The sequence below is a fragment of the Artemia franciscana genome, chromosome 21 (genome assembly GCF_032884065.1).
Source record: "Artemia franciscana chromosome 21, ASM3288406v1, whole genome shotgun sequence".
Taxonomy (NCBI): domain Eukaryota; kingdom Metazoa; phylum Arthropoda; class Branchiopoda; order Anostraca; family Artemiidae; genus Artemia; species Artemia franciscana.
Window position 1 is genome coordinate 31,843,448 of NC_088883.1, and position 23,232 is coordinate 31,866,679.

The 23,232-nt window shown below is 33.3% G+C and overlaps 1 long non-coding RNA gene across 2 annotated transcripts in view; it reads left to right on the forward strand.

Moving 5' to 3' along the window:
* The window catches only part of LOC136040611 (uncharacterized), a 37,693-nt gene extending 20,409 nt beyond the window's left edge, over positions 1 to 17,284 (forward strand). Inside the window, exons 2-4 of one of the 2 annotated variants that reach the window (XR_010620834.1) lie at positions 4,309 to 4,531; positions 7,816 to 7,884; positions 16,648 to 17,284. This is a non-coding gene — a long non-coding RNA (uncharacterized LOC136040611). Of the gene's footprint in view, positions 1 to 3,678; positions 4,532 to 7,815; positions 7,885 to 16,647 lie in introns of those variants that run through there. The other variant, XR_010620833.1, reaches the window with a different exon arrangement.
* Positions 17,285 to 23,232: the final 5,948 nt, after the last annotated feature.

The window sequence follows — 23,232 nt, forward strand, 5'->3', positions numbered from 1 at the left end:
GATAGAAGAAAAGAGAAAAACAAAGGGATCGTTAAAAAAATCGATAAAATAATTCTAGCCTACGAATAATCGGAGTCAAATCCGCTCTGAATTCTTATTTAAAATGCTGAAAGTTGTCAATAATGTGTTATTCCTTTGATATGGCGCTAATTTTGCGTCACGAAGGGGTTTACCGTTCCATTTATTTGGGCTTTCTAACATCTATGAAAATAGTTGCATAAGAAAACTGAAATTTTCAAAAATGAAGTCAGATTCTACATAACTTCTGGGAAAGTACTTTAAAGCATTTATTTCTACTCATACCCTATTTCTAAAGCTTAGAAAATTACATGAAAGACCTGTCTTATCTTTAGAAAACCATATTTTTTTTACTTTTAAGTTGGCTTTTCTTTGATTTTAGATCTAGAAAACACAATTCTAATGACATGAGCGGGTTTCTATTTTTTTCTAATTTAAATACATTTTCGAAATTCTTGTAAGCCCTACAAATAAGAATTTAGCTAATTTATGCGGCTCAGAGCACTTTCCTTTGGCCGTGTATTTTCTGTTGACCTATTCTGAAACTTTTATGTGTATAACGCACAGTTTGTGCAAGTTCATCACATCCCGTTACCTTTTGGAGGCAGAAACAATAGATACTTCAAAGAACCTCCCCAGGGTATAGTTAGTCCTTAAAAACTGTCCCAAAAGTTTTCTTTGTCCTGCTTAACCGTTTTTCGAGATAGCAAAAAGCCCGCCGACTACAATTTTCTGATGAAATAGGGTGGTATTGGTACGTCAGTTAATTTCGAGGTGAGCAATAAGGCTTGTGAAAACCATTGATGTTGTATACAGATAGATGAAGAATCTAAGCAGTTAGATTAGCCGGAAATGTGCTGTAGTTCATTAGCTTTGCCACAAAGCCTAGCAATTTTCTATAGCAAATATCACGAGTCAGTACTTTATTAGAGACAAAGCATTGGCAATCACTGCAGGTTCTTTCATGACTGTTCCGCTATATTATGCATAATCATGATAGTTTTTGCAAATTTATATAGTTAACGATGTAAACATAGTTGCAAATATATTATCTGTGATAATCTTTTCTTATCAATAAGACAGAAAATATTCTAAAGTGATCATGACTCGGTTGTTGTATTTTAGTCCACTCCAAATAGTATGGGTAGCACATGGGTATGGGTAGCTTATAAGAGTGAGAATGGGTGCTAATGTTTGAAAAACTAGTAACACCATTTAGGATCTGGTAAAACTTGATATTTTTCAGTATAATAACAAGAATAATTAATTTAATTAGTTTAACTGGTAAAATTGGCGGAGCAATGAGTGTTTGATCTCAAATGATAGAGTATGAAGAATGCCAAACGTCACCAAAGGCTAGATGGGGTTGATAATGTCTTTTGTAGATACTAGCACCAGTTTCTAATATTATAAATTTTCTATAATCTTTGGTCCAGTGATTTTAGTCTTTCCCATTAAAATTTGACATTTTCAGCCATAAACTTCTATAGACCTTTGTTATAACATCTGCGTCGACGTGTCTCAAACCCCACCAGTTTTAGGGTAACCGCGACTATAGATTTAAAGTCAGAGAATGTCGAAGTTAAAAAATGGATGTTTCTCATGTTTTTTTGCAAATATTTCAGATCTTGTAGGGTTTATGCTGTTTGTATTTAATATAAATAGTGTAGTCGACTAAATTCTCTACAATTCTGTTTCAAAGTTTTGCTTGAAAAGCTAATTATTAGAAACTAAATACAGGTAAACAATACTTGAGACAAAATAAAATTCTTTCATAATGTATCCGTTCAAATCTACAAAATCATGGAAGGTTTTTGTAGGGTACCAAAATCTACCAAAAAGGAAAAGAGTACCAAAAACTCCGAAAAATGATAACCAAAACATTTAAAAAATACCAAAAAGTAAAAAAGCTACCAAAACGTTATCATCAATTAGGGAAAAAGAACCAAAGACATCAAAATTCAATATCTTCTGCCTCCTTGAACCCTATCCTTTGTCTGTTAACCCCTGAAAATAGCACTCTAGGATTTTTCAATTGGCTGTCTCATAATTATGAAGTGTTAACTAGTTATAAACCGTTAAATAAAAAATTAAGTTAGAATAATCAAATGCAATAGAAAAAAAGAATAAGAAATGTTCAGTTAGATAGAGTTATCTACAAATAATTGACTTAATTTATAAAAACTTGAAACAAAAAACCATGTCCAATTCTAAACTATATTTTTTTTCTTTTTTTTCGTTTTGGTATTTGTTAAACGACGTAAAGACAAGATCTATCATGTGGGATATTTTGGAAATTTTGATCTTTGGGAAATTTTTGGGAGTGTTTGCGTGATGACTCTCCAAAAGGCCTCAAATCCCGCTTGTCTTAGGATGGCTACGAGTGTTGGTTTCAAGCGTCAATAAAAAATAATAATGATGTTTTGAAATGTACAATTAGAAACAAAATACATAAAAACCTAAAAAACAGCGACTTCCTCAATTTTTTCAATTGGTTGTCTCCCAATCATAGAATTTGTGGCTTAGTTTGACTCTTTCTCTTAACTCTACTTTTTAAAACAGTAAAAAACTTTAGCGTAAAGAGCGGGGTGTTGATGAGGAAGCAGCCCCTTTCATATAAGAAGTATTTTCTGTTCGTTTTAAGTTTTAATGTCGCTCCTTACTTTCCGTTAAAAAACCTTGTTTTTTTATTTAATTTCTGAACGTTTTTGAATCAATGTATGTTTTGATTTTGGCTCTCCAAAGATGAATAATTAAAACGAAATTTGTATATTTATTTTTTTGGCTAAATGGTTTTGCCATAGTTTTGATCGAATGATTTTGAGAAAAAAAAGGAGTGGGGGAGGAAGCCTTATTACCCTACGATTTTTTGGTTACTTAAAAAGGCAACTAGAACTTTTAATTTTTTACAAATGTTTTTATTTGTGAAATATATACGTAGCCTACAAATTAGTTTACGTGACGAACTTCTGTATTCTCATGATTTTATTAGTATATGGGGGGGGGATCACCCCCTCGTCAGTACCTCGCTCTTTACACTAAAGCTTAAATTTTGTCCTAATTTCTTAAGAATGACCCCTCAATCACAAAAGCCGTAGAATAAATGGTTGAAATTACTAAAAATACTTTAGCGTAAAGAGCAAGGTATTAGGAGGAGGTGAGCCCATCATATGCGAAATAATTTCTTTTCGTTTTATGTTTTAATGCTGCTCCTTACTTTCAGTTGAAAAAACTTTTTCATATTTATTTTTCATCGTTTATTTTTTAAAAATGCTAGAAAATCCTGCGCTCTCTTCATGGAAATTTTCTTCGCAAAAGAAGCAGAAAACAGTCAATGGAAACAGCTTTTTTTTTTATTGGATTTTCACATAAACCAGAAACTTTATAGAGACTCCGAGATTTCAAACAGAAAAACTGAAAAAAATTTAAAGGAAAAGACTGATGCCTAAAACCTAGCAATCCTCAGACTGAAAAAAACCTAACAAATACAACAACAAAGAGAGAAAACTCAATGAAGAAAACAGACGAAACGGGACTTCGGCCTGTAGTGAAAAGACAAAAAAAAATGACGCGAATATTTCGTCTATATTAACACTTGACGTCTTCAGTGTAAAAGAAACAAATATTAAAAAACTAAAATAACCTATAAATACATTCAAAACCACCACCAATATTAAACTACAATTGTCGCAACAGACTATTTGAGTTACTGTTACTAATAGAGTTGCTTCGATGAAAGTGATAAAGCAACTAGAAAAAAAATTATACGAACAAAAATTGTGTTTTTAGAACTATCCAATTTAAAGTAAAAAACCATGAGCCAAAAAATTATGGGATACAACCCTGCGTAATTGGGTTTAATTCCAGATGACCAAGATCCAAGTTTTAATAACCATGGTAGCCGTAGCTTTCAACTATAACCACAAACGCTCAATTGAAAATAGTTATTATTTCAAACTAACGGTAACTATTAGAGATAATGGCAAAACAATTAGATTCAATAGCGTTAAAAGCCACTATCAAGAATGTTTCTCAGTTTAAAGAATTAAATATACCTAGTAAAGTATTGACAGCGAAGTATGAAAATGAAATTGCAAGGATAAAATGTTATGTAATTTTAGTTTGCGGTAAAAAAAAAAGTTTGACAGGCCGTACAGAGTGACTCATTTGCTTAATGTTTTGGAAGTTAAAGTTTTAGGAACCAAGTAAAACACGTCTAAAGTGTGATTCAGACCATGCAAAGAAAGAGAAAGAAAAAAAAACACTCAAGTTGACTTACCTCCTGACTAGGGAAGCGTCGTTAGGACTGCGAGAGGCCTGATACCTATGAATGGTCATCGCTCCAGTAAAAGGATTCAGGAAGAGGATTCCTAGAAAGAAAACAAGCCATTTCAAAACATGAATTTATGGAAAAGTGGTCGTGTTGAAACCATCCAGGCTCTTACAAAGCAGTTTCCAAATGGCACATCACCAGCATAGCCAAATGCGGTGGTCCCATCATAAGATATCCCTAGTAAGTAATACTAAAGCTTTAGTTTTAGCAAGATTTAAATTTTAATATTTCCCATTTTCTGGCTTGTAGATATTATTTAGTCCCTTTGTGTTTCCTATGGGGTGTGTTTTCATTGCCACCTCACCTCATGCCGGCGTCAATTGGGGCTATTCTTATGAAAATAATGATTTCAAGAATTCTATTTGAAAACCCTAGAAATGATTATTCTATTTTTATTGTTCACGAGTCATCTCAGACGCTTCAGGTTGAATGAGAGGAAGAGAGGAGGCGATGAAAGTGGCTAGGTGGAGATATAATTAACAGCCTCCAAGAATACATATGTGAGACGAGACTTGAAAACAGATAAAAAAAAAATTTATCACGAAAATTTCATTTGTATTATGATTGTAGCGTCGGGTGTAACCGGTTAAAGACTGAAGTCAACCCCTTAGTAACCGGAAATAAAGTCCTATAGTAATAGGACTTTATTCATTATATGAATATATATATATATATATATATATATATATATATATATATATATATTATATATATATATATATTTATTCATTATATGAAACATATTCATATGTATACATACATACATACATACATATATATATATATATATATATATATATATATATATATATATATATATATATATATATATATATATATATATATATATATATATATATATATATATATATATATATATATATATATATATATATATATATATATAACACAAAATTTCAAAGAAAAGAAGACCGAGGGAATAAGCAGCCCGTAAAGAAATAAAAAATTACGCAAATATTTTGGTCAAGACTTCCGCTTGACCGTCCACAGTGCAGAATAAAGCGATAAAAAAACAACCTTAAAACAAAACACAAAACTTAAATATGATGACCCTTTCTCAGTAACGGTGAAACAGTTACCCTTTCACCGCTACTGAGAAAGTGTCATCATATTTTAGTTTTGTGTTTTGTTTTAAGGTTCGTTTCTGTATTTTGGAATTGAGTTTCAAATAATTATGACAATAATAACATTGGATTACTTATTAATAATTTAATTTGTTGTCATCCGCAAAGCAAGTTTCCCAACTTTTTATATACTCCTTTTAGAGTATAGAAATTCTTACTGCCTTTTTTGCTTTTTTTTCAAATCCTTTTTATTCGTTTTCTGATTCATTTTCTGTTCATTTTTATTTAATGGATATATAAATTTAATTTTCGTAAAAATAAGGAAATCGGAAAGTTTTTTTTTGCTGTAATTCTGCTGCATTCGCAGTGGAATAGAGTCAAACTTATTTTCTCTCAGAAGTAAAACCTACGACAATCTTTTAGGTTTTTAGTTCGTGGGGAAATAAAGTATCTCCCAATTGTAGTAACTGTTCAGTTTGTTCTCGTATACCTAAAGAACTGAAAAAATAGAAATTTTATTAAAACGGAGTTTTTTTGTAAAAACAGGCCGTTTTCGTATGAAATTAAATAAAAAAAAGTTTTTTTTTAACTGAAAGTAAGGAGCGACATTAAAACTTAAAACGAACAGAAATTACTTCGTATATGAAAGGGGCTGCTTCCTCATCAACGCCCCGCTCTTTAAGCTAAAATATTTTACTGTTTTAAAAAGAAAAATTGAGAGAAAGAGTCAAACTTTAACGTAAAGAGCGGGGCGTTGATGAGGAAGCAGCCCCTTTCATATACAAAGTAATTTCTTTCATTTTAAGTTTTAATGTCGCTCCTTACTTTCAGTTGAAAAAACTTGTTTTTTTTATTTAATTTCTGAACGTTTTGAATTAATGCATTTTTGATTTTGGCTCTCCGCACATTAATTAGTAAAATGAAATCTGCATATTAATTTTTTTTTTTTGGCTAAACGGCTTTCTCTTAGTTTTGATCAGACGATTTTGAGAAATAAGGGGTGGGGAAGGAGGCCTAGTTGCCCTGAAGTTTTTCGGTTACTTAAAAAGGCAACTAGAACTTTTAATTTTTAACGAAAGTTTTTATTAGTGAAAAATATACGTAACTTAAGAATAAACTTGCGTAACAAACTTTTATGCTCTTATATTTTTTATTATGTATATGAGGGGGTTTGCCCCCTCGTCAGTACCTCGCTCTTTACACTAAAGCTTAAATTTTGTCCCAATTCATTAAGATTGACCCCCTGAATCACAAAAGCCGTAGAATAAATAGTTGAAATTACTAAAAATACTTAGTATAGCGTAAATAGCGTAAAGAGCGAGGTATTAGGAGGAGGTGAAGAACTCTTATGGGTAATAATTTCTGTTTGTTTTAAGTTTTAATGCTGTTCCTTACTTCCAGCTGAAAAAAACTTTTTCATATTTATCTTTTTTTTTAAATAATGCTAGTAAATCTTGCGCTCCCTTCATGGAAATTTTCTTCCCCCATGACAAATTCTCGATTAAAAGTTCCCCCAGCATATCCCCCTCTTCTTAACCCCTCCCCCTAACCAAAAAATCCTCCTGAAAACGCCTGCACACTTTCCAATAACCCTTACTATATGTAAGCACTGGTCAAAGTTTATAACTTGTTGCCCCTCCCACGGGGACTGTGGGGGAGCAAGTCGCCCCCAAAGACATAGTTATAAGGTTTCTAGACTACGCTGAATAAAATAGCTATCTCAGAATTTTGATCCGTTGACTTTAGTAAAATAATTAGCGTGGGAGGGGGCCTAGGGGCCCTCCAATTTTTTGGTCACTTAAAAGGGCACTAGAACTTTTCATTTCCGTTAGAATGATCCCTCTCGCAACATTCTAGGACAACTGGGTCGATACGATCACCCCTGGGAAAAAAACAAAAAAAAAACGAAAAAACAAATAAACACGCATCCGTGATCTGCCTTCTGGCAAAAAATGCAAAATTCCACATTTTTGTAGATAGGAGCTTGAAACTTCTACAGTAGGGTTCTCTGATGCACTGAATCTGATGGTGTGATTTTTGTTAAGATTCTATGAAGATTCTAAGATTCTAATAAGATTCTATAAGATTCTAAGATTCTATAGTGTTTCCACCTATTTTCTAAATAAACACAAATTTTCTCACGTTCGTAACTTGATGGGTAAGACTAAACTTGATGAAACTTATATATTTAAAATCAGCATTAAAATGTGATTCTTTTGATGTAGCTATTGGTATCAAAATTCCATTTTTTAGAGTTTTAGTTACTATTGAGCCGGGTCGCTCCTTACTACAGTTTGTTACCACGAACTGTTTGACAATTTTGGTAAGAAAATTGAAAACCGAAACGGATTTTTTTTCCTGTTTATATTCTGTTTTTAGGGGCCATATTTAACAGTTTGTGGTTAAGCCAAAACAGAAATGGTGCTGAACTCTACTATGAACATCAAGGTATGTTACGTTTTTAAATTGTCGTTTTCAACCGTTTGTGTTTTAGCCCAAAATAGAATTAGTATTCTACCCAACTACGAACATCAATGTTATCAAAAGGGCGGATCTGTAATATCTTCGGGGAGGCTAAGGACATTCAGTTGAAACTTTGAGGTCGCTAATACTACTGTGACAACCACTACTACTTTTACTACTACTTCTACTATTACTACCGCTATTACTACAACTGCTGCTACTAATGCTATTACTACTGATGCTACTGTTACTACCGCTGCTACTAATACTACTACTACTACTACTACTACTACTACTACTGCTACTACTACTACTACTACTACTACTACTACTACTACTACTGCTACTACTACTACTACTACTACTACTACTAACTACTACTACTACTGCTACTACTACTACTACCACTACTGCTACTACTTTTACTGTGAAAGTAACTGTGATAACGACAACTTGCGACTGTGATTGCCAATAATACAATGTCAGCGACTTCGATTACTTATTATTTACTTCGATTACCAATACGATTACTAATTGTTATTTACTATTTACTTATTATTTACTTGTTATATTTACTTCGATTACTTCGGTTACGAATAATATCAGCGACTTCGATTACTTCTACGCGCTTCTATTTTTTAAGTATATTAAGAATTTAACCCATGATTGAAATTGCAAATTTAAGTGTAGGACAGTACTAATCAACGTTCAATTATTTATTTACACATTTTAAAAGCAATTAACCAGGGATTTAAGGGACAGATACCTTAAAATATATCTTGGTTAGACCTGTGTATGATTTGGCAAACAATCAGAAATTAAATAATAAAAGAGCGTTTTAACTGAAAGCAAGGAACAGATTTGAAACCTATTTGAACAGATTATTCTTTTTGTGAAGGGGGCTGCCTCATTCTTAACAGTAGCGACGCTTCAGTGATTTTCGTGAGATACATAGCTGCTACTCCTTTCTTCCCATAATTAATTAAATTGAACGGTGATTCCCTCAAGATGCAGGTCTTATTAATTTTCTTCAAGACGAATTTGCCTGTTACATCATTACGAATGTTTTCTAAAAGATGCAGGCGTTTCCTACATCGTAAGGAATGTATTCTAAGAGATGCAGGCGCTTGTTTTGTAATAGAGAGTATTTAAAAAAACCTACTAGGGCCAGAAAAAAGCCTTCAGGATCTGCTAGTCAAGATGCAAACATTACCTAATTTTTTCCTTGGTTGTTATGATTAGAAAACCTTCAGAGCCTCTTTAATCCAGCATTTCTAAAATTGTTATATAATTTTTTTTATTCTTAAAAAAAACTTCAGGTTCTCTGCTAAATCCAGATTTCTGTGGTTGTTATCTAATAGTTTCATAGATTCTTTTAAAAACCTACAGGGTCCCCACCAAATGCAAATTCCTTACTTGTTATGCTTAAAAACTGGGAGTTTTTTTTGGAAAACCTTCAGGGCCCGCCTTAAGACGCGAGACCCCTAACGAGAAATTCCGCCTGGGCCCTAGCACCCAATTTCAACGGGAAAACTAGCAACTATTTTCAATGGGGACCTAGTAGCAAATTTCATCAGATGCGTAGCCTAGCCACCGGAGGCCCTAGCAACCAATTCCAATGGAAGTCAAGCATCCAATTCAACCAGAGACCTAGCGTCCAACTTTATTGGCCCTTTAAGCTAACCCTCGTGGCCCATAGTATCCAATTTCCCTGAGGGGGCCCCAACATCCAATGTCACTAGGGGGCCCTGACATCAAATTCTAACAGGGGCCCTAGTAATCAATGCTATTGAGGCCCCTAGAACCCAATTGCAATAGGGTTCTAGCATCCAATTTTACCGGACCCCCCAACCTAACCACCGAGGCCATAGCGTCCAATTTCACTGGTGGGGCCTAGCATCCGATTCAACCGGGGATCTAGCATCCAATTTCACTGAGGGACATGAGCATTCAATTCAATTGGGGTCCTAGCAACCAATAGCATTGAAGCCCTTAGCAACCAATTCCAATAGACCACTAGCATCCAATTTCAACGAGACTCCAAGCCTAACCACTGGTGCTCTAGAATTTAATTTCACTAAGGGGCCCTAGCATCCAATTCAACTTCGAACCATAGCATCCAATTCTACTAGAAACCTTAGCTTCAAATTCCATTAGGATACCCCTAGCTTCCAATTCCATTGGTGGGGGGGGGCTTATAGCATCCAGTGTCACCGGGATCCTAGCATCCAATTTCACTGGAACACTAGCATTAAATTCCGACTTGGATCCTAGCAACCAATTCCATTGGGGCCCTTCCATCCAATTTAATAATTTAATTGAGGTCCCTAGGAACCAATTCCAATGGAGCCATACAATCTGATTCCATTGAGACCCTTAGCATCCAATTTTATCAGGGAGTCCCATCCTAACCACTGGGCCCTACCATCCAATTGCTCTTTGGGGCCGTAGCATCCAATTCCATCGGGAGGCCCCTATTATCCAATTCCACTGGAGGGACTAGATTCCAATTCAACCTGTGGCCCTACCATATAATTTAACCAGGTACCCAAGTGTCTAGTTCCATCGGGAGCCCGTAGCCACCAATTTCACCGACATAACGTTTTCAAGACGTTTCAAAATTTCTTTGGTTGTTTTGTAATAGGGGAATATTTACACCCGTTAAAGATGATGCAATCTCGCCTAGAAAGGTTAAGTTACATAGAAGATGCTATATAAAAATGGCGTTAGATTTTTCATTACGTAACTGATTACGTATTGTAGTTTTATCCCGAAACAAAATGTCTAAAGTATAAAGGTTTTGATTTTGTACATACAAATTTTATTAATAAGGAAAAATTATTAAATCAGTAAATCACAGAAAAACCAGTTAAGACTCAACAAAAATATGAAAAAAACCTTATAAAAGATCAAATATAAGCGAACAGAACCATAAATTGAAGAAAGGTGGGGGTTCTATAAACTAATTGCAGAAAGGTGGGTGGTCATTAGTAGTAAATTTAAGCAATGTTAAAAGGTATTTCTGAGAGGTCTTATTGAAAATGCCTCGTTTCTATTGCTCTATTGATGTGCCTATCTGTTATATTCCATTTAGTTAAATCTTGATGGTAGCAAAATCACATTTTGAAAAATAAATCCTTCAGAAGAACAAAAAAGAGACAGATTATTACATTCCATTATTTCTGAGAGGTTTTGAAGAAAATGCCACGTTTCTTTTAGACAAGACTATGCTTATTCACGTCACCTTGGTAGTATGTGGCGATCCCACCCAAGAAAGCAATTCCAGAGGGGGGCTATTCGAGGTAAATTTAAACAATTTTAAGAGTTATTTCTGAGAGATCTTACTGAAAATACCCTGTTTCTTAGACTAAGTGTTGGATTTGAGTCCCCCTCCACAAAAAATGTTTTTAACACCACCCACCTTAACTTTAAGCTGTATGACACGTCAATACAAGCAAATCACGTCAACTTGTCACAACATGGATAGCAAAACCCCCCTCTGGCTCCCATCATCACTCTGACTTACGTCAGTGTGTCAAACTATGGATGGCAAATGGCACCTTCTGTCACCCTTCGTCATTCTTCGTCATTCGGGCATTTTCACACTATTTCATGCACAATTATAATTTAAATCCAACGGTTCGTGTTTTTTCAAGCCAAGCTCAAATTGAAAGACAGTCCCATTTCATGCCACCATGCCACAGTAAAACTAGCCCTCTGCCACCTTCTAGCACCTCCCCATTAATCTTAAGACATTTTAAAGATATTTTCCTGTTAAGAATTATGCATTAAATCCATTGATTTATAATTTTTCAAGCCACCCCAAACGTGAAGCACTACGCCAATCCAAAACAACGTATCAGACTATTACTGATAGTTTACTGATTACCTCTCTGACACCCTTCGTCGTTTCTAAGACATTTCCTAGATATATTCTTGTTAATAAATCGGGTATTAGATCCAATAGTTCGTGTTTTTGCAAGCCACACCCAAACTTGCATCCCCTCATCATTCCTAAGACAATTTCCAAATTTTTGTTTAAAATCATACATTAAATCCAATGCTGTTTTTGCAAGGCAACCTTAAAGTGATACACCATCTCAATCATGCCATGATGCCACAATATGAATGGCCCTCTGGCACCCTTCACCTCCCCCTCATCATTCTTAACACATTTTTAGGAAATTTTCTTGTTAAAAATCATTGATTAAATCCATTGGTTCATGTTTGGCAAGGCAACCTCAAAGTGGCACACAATCTCAATAAACAGCACCGTGTCACACTATTACTCGCACTGTGGAACCACATGGATCCCCTTACCATTCCTAAGATGTTTTCTCAGATTTTTTCTTGCTAGAAATAAATCATTAAATCCACAGGTCTATTTTTTTTCAAAAACACAAAATAAAAAAATGCAAGGATACAAATATAAAAATATAAATACTACTTGCAAAATACAAAATACATGTAACAAAACAAAATGACACTTCTAACAAAACAAAAAATAATTTGTAAAAAACAAAAACGCTTCCTAAAAGATCAAAAATTCTTCTTGCAAAATTCAAAATATTTCTTACATAACATAGCTCTTACAAAAAAATACATCCTAAGAGATCACAAAATTCATATTACCAAAAACACTTAATACAAAAACAAAACCACCCTACAAAATATAAAATACGTTCTTTCAAAATGCAAAATATTTCTTAAAAGACAAAAAAAATAATAATAATAATAGTAATAGTTCTTTCAAAACAAAAATAAATCCTAGGAAATCAGATTAATTTGATAAAATACAAATTAATTGTTAAGAAACGAATAATTACTTTTAATATAGAAAAAATGATTCCCAAAAATACAAAATACATCCTAGAAATTCACCATTTCGTATTACAAAAACTTCTTATGAAACGAAAAATAATTCTTACGAAACAAAACTACATCCTAAACAATCGCAAACTGTTCTTACAAAATACAAAATACTTTTTTACGAAATAATTTTCAAAAAAAAAATCAATCTTTATAAAAAAAACACATCCTGATAAAGCACAAATTCTTCTTACAAAATACAAAATACTTCTTACAAAAAAGGCAATAATTCATAAAAAACAAAATACATCCTAAAAGGTCCCAAATTCTTACTACATCAAATAAAATACTGGTCACGAAAACAAAAGAAATAATTCTTACCAAACGAAAATACGTCTTAAACAGTCAAAAAGTGTTCGTACAAAATATAAAATACTAGTTGAAAAACAAAAAATACTTCTTACAAAGCAAAGACTAATTTATACAAAACAAAACCATACTGAAAGATCACGAATTTTTTTTTGAAAAATTCAAAACATTTCTTACAATAAAAAAAATAATTCTTACAAATCAAGAATACATCTTAAGGAATCACACATTCTTATTACTAAACAAAAATTACATCTTAAAAAACAAAAAATTCTTCTTACAAAACAAAAATGTATCCTAGACAATAAGAAATTCTTCTTAAAAATACAATTTACTCATTACAAAACAGAAACAGAAATATGAGAAACAGAAACAAAACAGAAAACATCCTAGAAGATACATTCTAAGAAATCAGATATTTTTCTTAAAAAAAAATACTTCTTTAAGAACAAAATTAATTTTTACAAAGTGAAATATAATTCTTTCAAAACAAATATAAATCCTAAGAAATTAAAAACTCTTATTACAAAACAAATAATATTATTACAAAACAAAATTTAATTCTTATACAAATAAAGCACATCCTAAACAATAACAAACTTTTCTTACAAAATAAAAAATACTAGTTATCTAGTATTAAGTATTTACATCCTTAAAGATCACAAATATTTCTTACAAAATAAAAAATACTTCTTAAAAAACAAAATAACTATTTCAAAACAAAAATATATACTAAGAAATCACAAATCCTCATTAAGAAATACAAACTACCTCTAACGAAATTAAATATAATTCACACTATCAAAATACAATACACACTATGAATCACAATCCGTTCTTACAAAATACAAAATACTTTTAACAAAACAAAAATTACGTTCATAATTTCCATTGTCTTGAAAAAATTTTCCCTATTGTCTACGTTGTATTTGTTTGTTACATCCTACAAGATCACAAATTCTTTTAAGAACCCAAAAAAAATTTTACGAAACGAAAATAATTCTTACAAAACAAAGGTAATCCTAAAATATCAAAAACTGTTCTTACAAAATACAAAATATTTGTTACAAAATACATAATACTGCTTGCAAAAAAAAATACTTCTTACAACCCATAAATAATTCTTACAAATCAAAAATAATCCTAAGCTATCAATATCTTTTCTTAAGAAAGTACAAAATAATTGTAAAAAATTACACAATTCTTCTTAAAAAACAAAATACTTCTTACAATCCAAAAAAAAAACAATTCTTACAAAACAAAATACATCCTAAGAAATCAAAATTTCGATTACAAAACAAAAGATACTTCTTACAAAACAAAAAATAATTCTTACAAAATAAAAATATATCCTGCGCAATCCCAAATTCTTTTACCAAATAAAAAATACTTCTTAAAGAAAAAGAAAATGATTCTTACAAAACAAAAATATATCCTAAAAAATCAAACATTCTTATTATAAAACAAAAAATACTTAAAATTTATTCATACAAAAGAATATAATCCTAAACAATCACAAATTCTTGCAAAACACAAAATGCTTCTTACGAAACAAAAAATAATTCTTACAAAACAAAAATGCGCCCTATCAATCACAATCTATTCTCACAAAACACAAAATACTTTGTATAAAGCAAAATATACTTTTTAATCAAAACAAAAATAATTCCTACAAAACCAAAATACGTGCTAAAACATCACGAAGTCTTACAAAACAAAGATAAATTGTAAAAAACAAAATTACATCCTAAAGATATCATCTTTAGGATGTTATATAACAAAAATATCCTAAGATATTACAAATCCTTATTACACAGTAAAAAATGCTTTTTAGGAAACAAAATACTTTCAGAACAAAAGTATATCTTAAAAATCAGAGATTATTCATGCCAAATGTCACATTCCTATTATCGCCATTCATTTATTTTCACTCACAGATAACGGAACGTTTTGACTATCTCAAGTTTTTAAAGTAAGTGACATTTATCAATACATCTGTGGAAATTTATCAAGATTCAAATAATAGTCTCAATTTAGGTTCACCTAGCTTGCCCTCGCTGTGAAAAGTTTTTTAAGCATAAGTTTTAGTTTTGTAAGAAGCTTTTTTTTCTATTAAGAATTTGGGATTTCTTAGAATGTAATTTTGCTTTATAAGATTTATTTTTGTATTACGAGAGGTATTTTGCGCTTTCTAAGAAGAATTTGTGATCTTTTAGGATGAATTTTGGTTTGTATGAATTATTTTCTGTTTTGTAAGAAGTATTTTTTTTTGCAAGAAAAAAGGTTTTTTTTGCAAGAAGTATTATTTGTTTTTTAATAAGAATTTTCCTTTTTTAGGATGTTGTTTTGCTTTGTAAGAAGTATTTTGTAGTTTGTAAGAAAATTTGTGAATATTTAAGATGATTTCTTAATTTGTAGGAAGTGTTTAATGTTTTCTAAGAACAGTTCGTGATTGTTAAGATGTATTTTCATTTTCTAAGAATTTTTTTCGTAAGAAGTATTTTTTTGTAATCAGAATTTGTGATTTTGTAGGATGTATTTCTGTTCTGTAAGAATTGTTTTCTGTTTTTAAGAAGTATTCTATATTCTCTAAGAAACATTTTTGATTGTTTAGGAAGTACTTTTCTTTTGTAAGGATTATTTTTGGATTGTAAGAAGTATTTTGTGTTTTATAAGACACTTTTGTGGTCTTTTAGGATGTATTTTTTGGCAAGAACTTTATTTTAAGAAGTATATTTTGTTTTGGAACAAGTGTTTTGTATATTGTAATAACACTTTGTGATTCTTAGGATGCATTCTTGTTTTGTGAGAATTATTTTTCATTTTGCAAGAAATATTTTGCTGTAAGATTTTTCGATTTCTTAGGATGTATTTTTGTATTGTAAGAAATATTTTGTATTTTGTAGGAAGAATTTATGATAATTATGGATGCTTTTTTGTTTCATAGGAAGTATTTTGAATGTTGTTATAAGAGCTTGTGGTTTAATAGCATGTATTTTTGTTTTGTAAAAGTTATTTTTTGTTTTATGAGAATTGGTTTTTGTTTTGTAATAAAAGTTTTTGATTTTTATGGATATATTTTTGTTTTATAAGAATTATTGTTTTTTATTTTTAACAAGTAATACGTACGCAGAATTTTTGAACTTTTTGAATGTACATTGTTTTGTATGAATTATTTTTTGTTTATTAAGAAGTATTTCTTATTTTGTAACAAGTGTCTTGTATTTTGTATGAACAGTTTCTGATTGTATAGGATGTATTTTCGGTTTGTAAGAAGTATTTCTTTTTTTTAAGAAATATGTCCTATGCTGTAATAAGAATTTGTGATCTCTAAGGATATATTTTTGTTTTTTGAGAATTATGTTTTGCTTTTTAAAAAGCATTTCTATTTTATAAGAAAAATTTGCGATCTTGTAGGATTTGTTCTATTTTGTAAGAATTATTTTCTGTTTTGTAAGGAGTATTTTGTAAGAAGAATTTGTGGTTTATTAGGATACATTTTCTGTTTTGTAAAAAATAATTTTATTATATAAGATGTATTTTGTTTTTTAAGAATTGTTTAATTTTTAGGATGTGCACCGGAAGGTGTTTTAGTGCTGGCACATTGTGCCAAAATACCCTCAATGGCCAGAAGTCATCAGAGAAGTTACTTTGGTTTTTAATCAAGTTTAGACAATTGATCCTAATGAAAAAACGGATGTTTCTGCAAGATAGTGTCTGAAAATGCTTTAGGTTTCATAGTTCACTCCCAGAGGGTGCTACCTGACAGCCGTTGAGTTCCATAGACTGGGAATTACCATGGGAAACTGCAATCTAAGAATGAAATGGCATTCTAAAAAAACCGGCATTTTCATTAAAGCCTCTAGGAAATGATTATTCGTTGGCAATCTTCATTTTTCAAATTGTGATTCTGCTAGTACTAAGATTTAAATTGATGGAAGGTAAGTGGCAGGCTCATCAATAAAGCAGTAAAAACAAGAAGTCATCAATAGGAACTCTCAGAGATACCATTTGATATGGCTTAATTTTACTTCTAATAACAACCAACCCCTCTGGAATTGATAGCTAGCCTTTCCTCTATCATGTTCTTTATGCTTATATTTTACCTTTATAAGGGTTTTTTAGGGTTTTTGTTAAGTTTAAACTACTTTTTCTATGATTTCGTGATTTTATAACGTTTTCCTGTTTATAATATTTGTATGTACAATAGAAAGCCTTCATTCTATAGATTTCTTATTTCAGGAGGAAACTCAATACGTAATTACTTACGTAATGATACATCTAACGCCCTTGCTATGTCACATCTGCTACGGAACTTAATGTGTGTAGGTCATGTTATAACATCGTACCAAACAGGTGCATCTATTATATCAAAATCAATAGATTTGCTGGATAGTTAAATGGCTCGGAGACAATATTTAGTAAAAACTCAAAACATAGATGATTTTAAACATTTCCACTAGAAATTATTTCCCCTATAATAAGAATGGAATGGCTTGTTGGTCCATATGTCCAAGGAGCAGTTTCATTGAGGGGGAAATTAGAATATAAAGGTTCCCTGAGAAAAATACCTTGAAAAAAACAAAATTTTTCAAACTGTTACATAACTCGCATATATGCAACATCATTACGTAATATCTCACGTTTTCACCCTCCAGTGTTACAAGAGGGCAACCCCTCACGGCCTTCTGAAGTTTAGTATATAACGCGAGATTGCGTCATCCTTAACAAGTAAACATCCTCCTATTACATAACAACCAAACGAATCATGAAATGTCTTTGAAAACGTCTTGTCGATGAAATTGGTTACTAGAGGCCCCCACTGGATTTAGATTCTAGTACCCTTGGTTGAATTGTATGCTCTGGTCACCAAGTGAAATCGGATACTAGGGCCCTGATCGTTTGGTTATGTGCCCCGATGAAATTGGATGCTAGGGGCTTCAATAGAACTGGATGCTAGGGCCCCATTGGAATTAGTTCCATGGAATGCGTATGTATAAAAAAAGAATTCATTACTTAGATTTTTGTTTCAGGATAAAACTGCAATGAGTGATCATTTACGTAATGAAAAATTTAACGCCAATGCTATGTAAAATCTGTTGCATAACTTATTCTATTTAGATCACGTTAGAACATATAATAAAATGTAGCAATCAGGTGCTTCCAACATAGCGAAAACCTTCACAACTCATGTGACACAACAGGTGCTTCACAACTTATATCAGAGACAAGTCTCTGATATAATGGTTAGAAACCACGTTATTCGTAGATTTTCTGAAGTTATTCCATTATCGAATAATAATAACAGAATGGCTAGTTGGCCCAGATGTCCAAAGCTTATTTATATTGAAGGGAAACCCCTTTCCAATCCTAATGTGGTCAAAAAATTCTTAGAATATATAGGTTAGCTGATAAAAACACCTTGAAAGAAAATGAAATCTCTCAAACTATTATATAGTACCCAAGTGTGTATCATCATTACGTAGCACTCCACGTTAGCACCACTGCTACGATTGGGGATCTCCCAACGGCCTACTGAAGTCAAGTATTTTACACGAGATTGTGTCATCTTTAACACAACTACTCATTCCCCTATTACATAACAACCAAAGACGTTGAAACGTCTTGAAAATTGTCTTGTCAGTGAAATTAATTGCCTGGGCCTCTCCGATGGATTTGGATGCTATGGCCCCCGGTTGAATTGAATACTAAGGCTCCACATTGAAATTGAATGCCAGGGGCCTCCAGTTTTTGGTTGGGGGGTCGATGAAATTGAATGACAGGGGATAGAATCAGATGCTAGGACCTGCTAAGTGAAATTGGATGCTAGGGCCCCCGTCTTAATTGGATGCTAGACCCCCTCCCCCGAGTGAAATTCGATGTTAGGGCCCCGGTGGTTAGGGAACTGGCCCCATTGAAATTGAATGCTATGAGCCTCAATGGAATTGGATACTAGGGCAACATTGGAATTGGTTGCTAGGCGTCTCAATGGAATTGGATGCTAGGGTCCAATTTGAAATGGTTCATTGGGTCCCAGTTTGAATTGAGTTGAGTCCCTTATTAAAATTAGATGCTAGGACCAGTGTGGTTAGGCCCCGGTGAAATTTGATGTTAGAGCCTTCCCGATTGAAGTGGAACCTAGGGCCCTCGGTTGAAATAGATACTAGTTTCCAAACCGAAATGGACGCTAGTGACCCAGTGATTAGGTTAGGGGGCTAATAAAATTGGATATTAGGGACCCGGTGGTGTTGAATGCTAGAGCCTCACTGGTATTGGTTTCTAGGAACCTAGTTGAAATTCGAGACTAAGAGCCTGGTGGAATTGCTCACTAGAGGTTTGGTGTCTCAAAGGCTCCCCAGATGTGGGCCCTGAAGCTGTATTTCTGCTCCTTGTGGATTTTTAAATAACAAGGAAAAAATATTCATTTGGCGGGAACCCTGAAGGTTTTTTAAAAAATCAATGCAACTATTACATAAAAGCCATAGATATCTTGATTTGGCGGGGAACCTGAATGTTTTTTTTTAATAATCAAACGAAAATATTATGTAACAATTTTAGAAATGCTTGGGCAAAGAATCTCTGAAGGTTTTCAATCATAACAACCAGGAAAGCTATTAGGTAGCGTTTGCACCTTGACTAATGGATTGTGAAGGTTTTTCCCTGGCCCTTGTTGATTTTTCGAAGCATTCTGTATTGTATAACAAGCACCTGCATCACTTAAAAACATTCCTTATGGCTTAACAGACACCTACGTCTCGAAGAAAACTAATAACATCTGCATCTTTAGGGAATCGTCATTCAACTTAAATAATTATTGAAAAAAAAGTTGGGGCTATGGGTCTCACAAAAACAAATCAGGCATCGCTACTTTTAGCTCCTTTGTGCTGTAAAGTTCGGCTTTTTTTCCAAAATCTATAAGGAAATTTGCGATTGGAAAAAAAGATTTTCAAAACACAAAAAAAACATTTGTTTAACGACCAAGGTGTTCAGAAGCGGATAGCCCCCTTATATGCAGATCCTTTCTCTGCAATATTTGGCTCGAGGGGGTTCAGGGCTGGCTAGAGATATGGGTTAGAATGACTATAAGTTCCCTCGAAAAACTCCCACACTAATTGACGCATACGAGACAAAAGTTCCCTAGCATAAAGTTTATTGACATTGGAATCCTGGAAGGGGACAAGAAGCTTTTTTAAAAGTGGTAACAGCTTTAGCGTAATGAGTGAAGTATTGAGGAGGGTGCAACCCTCCATATATGGAGTATTTTATGTTCGTTTTTCAAGCAATGCCGTTAAATATATTTCACCCTCTATGATATATACCCCTCCCCAACACGGAAGAATCCTCTACGGAAATTCTATCCAACATAAAGTGAATTCCCTCCCTCAAATTCCCTCCAGAGTGTTCTGTTGTCGCTGAAAGTCCCCTTCTCCATAAAAGTGTGTGCGGGTGATTCACCATGAAAATCTTTGCTTAGCATTCTTTCATTGCTTATAATTCTTTCTCTTTGGCATCTTAAAGGTTAGTAAGAAATCTCATGGTCAATCTGAAATTATACGATACATTTGATGCAATGGAGACTATCTTTTGTCATTTCTGTGTGCTTATTCAGGTTTTTATAGTGATGGCAGTATTTCGGCGGTTGTTAAGGTATCTCATTGCCAATCTGAAAATATACTATGAGACAATCTTTTGTTTTTTTCTGTGTTATTATTAACATTACTAGCTGTTGGTGTGGCACTTTGCGCCACACCAACACCTAATTGGTGGGGGCGCTTCGCGTGTGTACGTGCGTAATTTGGTTCGCGGTGGGGGTGCGCGTAAGTCGTTACGCGCCATTGTATTTGTGTCTCTATGTCCCACCTGTGAATATAGATAGATATATATATATGTTTTTAACTACGTAAAACTTGCGAATATACAACATTCTTGGCTGTCCCATTGTCTGTACATATACAATGCCTTATATACTTATAATGACGTCATATACAAACGCTCTTTTTATAAACAAACAAACATGCATACATACAACTTATTTTTATATAGATAGATAGATAGATAGATAAACTTATACAATACAAATTAACTACGTAAAACTTGCGAATATACAACATTCTTCGCTGTCCCATTGTCGGTGCATATAAATAGATTGTCAGGTTTACTGAACCTGAAACATGCAACGCACAATTGTCCAAAGGAAAAAAAAATCTGCGTTAAGACCTATACCACATTTTTCTAATGACTGCCCTTGAGCTTTGTTGATGGTGATTGCAAATGCTAATCGAATTGGGAATTGCAATCTTTTAAATTGAAAAGGCAGATCCGTTGGAATCATGGGAATGCGAGGAATAATAACAGCCTCACCCTCAAAAGGCCCTGTCAAGATTGTTGCCTTTATTACGTTTTCCATTGTTGTCTTTTTACGGCAAGTCGCGTGCCGTTGCAAAGTTTTGGTGGGTTGATATTTCGTAATTGTATTATTGGTACACCTATTTTTAGTTGTAGCACGTGTGGTGGAAATCCTGGGAGATCCAGGGAATTTAAAAATTCAGATGGATAATTAACCGCTTCATTTGGTTCCAGAACTGTGTCGACTGACTTGTAAAGGACTGCCTGGTCTCGAATCTTGGTCAAAATAATATTGTTGATTTCGTGGACGTCTTTATTCTTGCCCGCCAGAATCGCTCGTTCACTTAGCCATTTATGATTTTTATAATTGGTTAGAATAATCGGAAATACTTTTTCAACCAATTCATTTTTGAACGCCACTAAATTACAGAATTCAGCAGACAGTTGTACACGTCCTGGAATTGAGTCTACTGGGAGCTTTCCGTTCCAATTGCCAGCAATTGATCTGAAAATGTTTGACCAGAGTCATCGTTTTGCAATCGGACACGCATATTTGTAGTTAATTTTAATATTTTTACGTGTGCCCATAAATTAGAATTTTTCAGGCAAGCATTCATTTCGTCTGCAGGAGTTGATCTAGGTATTATAGGTAATGTTTGCCTGAAATCTCCCGCAAGCAATATTAATATGCTGCCAAAGGGTTTGGACTTCCCTCGCAAATCTCACAATGATTGATCCAGAGCCTCGAGCGATTTTTTGTGTGCCATTGTGCACTCGTCCCAAATAATAAGTTTGCATTGCTGCAATAATTTACCCATCCCAGATGATTTGGAAATATTGCACGTGGGAGTTTTTGTAGAATAAAAATTCAGAGGCAATTTCAAAGTTGAATGAGCAGTTCTTCCACCAGGCAGCAACGTTGCGGCCATTCCGGACGACGCAATTGCCAACACTGTGTCAGTTTTTGATCGAATTGATGCCAGAATCAATTTTATCATAAATGTTTTACCAGTACCTCCTGGCACATCCAACAAGAAGATTTCTCCAACGTTGTTATCGACACAATGTATTATCTTATCATAAATGTCCTTTTGCTCAGACTTTAACTTAGAAATGTTATTTTTTAACATACGACAATAGATCACTCGTTGTGTAACTTTGTTCACGGTCCAATTCTACACATGTTAAAACAGCAGCGTTACGATTAGGTGAAGGCATTCCCAAATCCTTAAGAGGTTTGTTTGCCATACATACGCACAAATCTTCAATAATAATTAAAGTGTAGTTATAAATACATGATGTAAAATCAAAAGTCATATCTGACGTCTCTAGCCGTTTTCGATGGAGTATATCCTCGGCCATTTTCGATTTATATTATTCCCATAACTCTGTAGGAGCTGAAGAAGAGCAAGTTGTTAGTATGACTCCAAACAATGCACGAATTTGACTTGGAGTTGTCGTTTTGCACCTGTCATTGATGCAGTTATCCCAGTGTTGGTCATTTTCCAATAAATTCAGAGCTTGGCATGCACTACGGTAAGTGTCATGTATAGTACCGTTTACAGTTCTCAAGTACTCAAAGGATGTCGGACCAGGTAAATTCACCGAAAGCAGGCGGAGAAAGAAGTATTCATGTTGATTGGGGTGAATGGTTTAGAATCTTCCTATCGTGGTATCTTTGAAGATGGTAGGCTGGCCGTCGACTGACTTACCCTGTTTTCGACGTTCAAATACTTTATTTTTAGCATTCCACGGGTAATACGAAGGCACTTCAGCATACAGCAGTTTTTTTGCAAAAGAATCATTTTG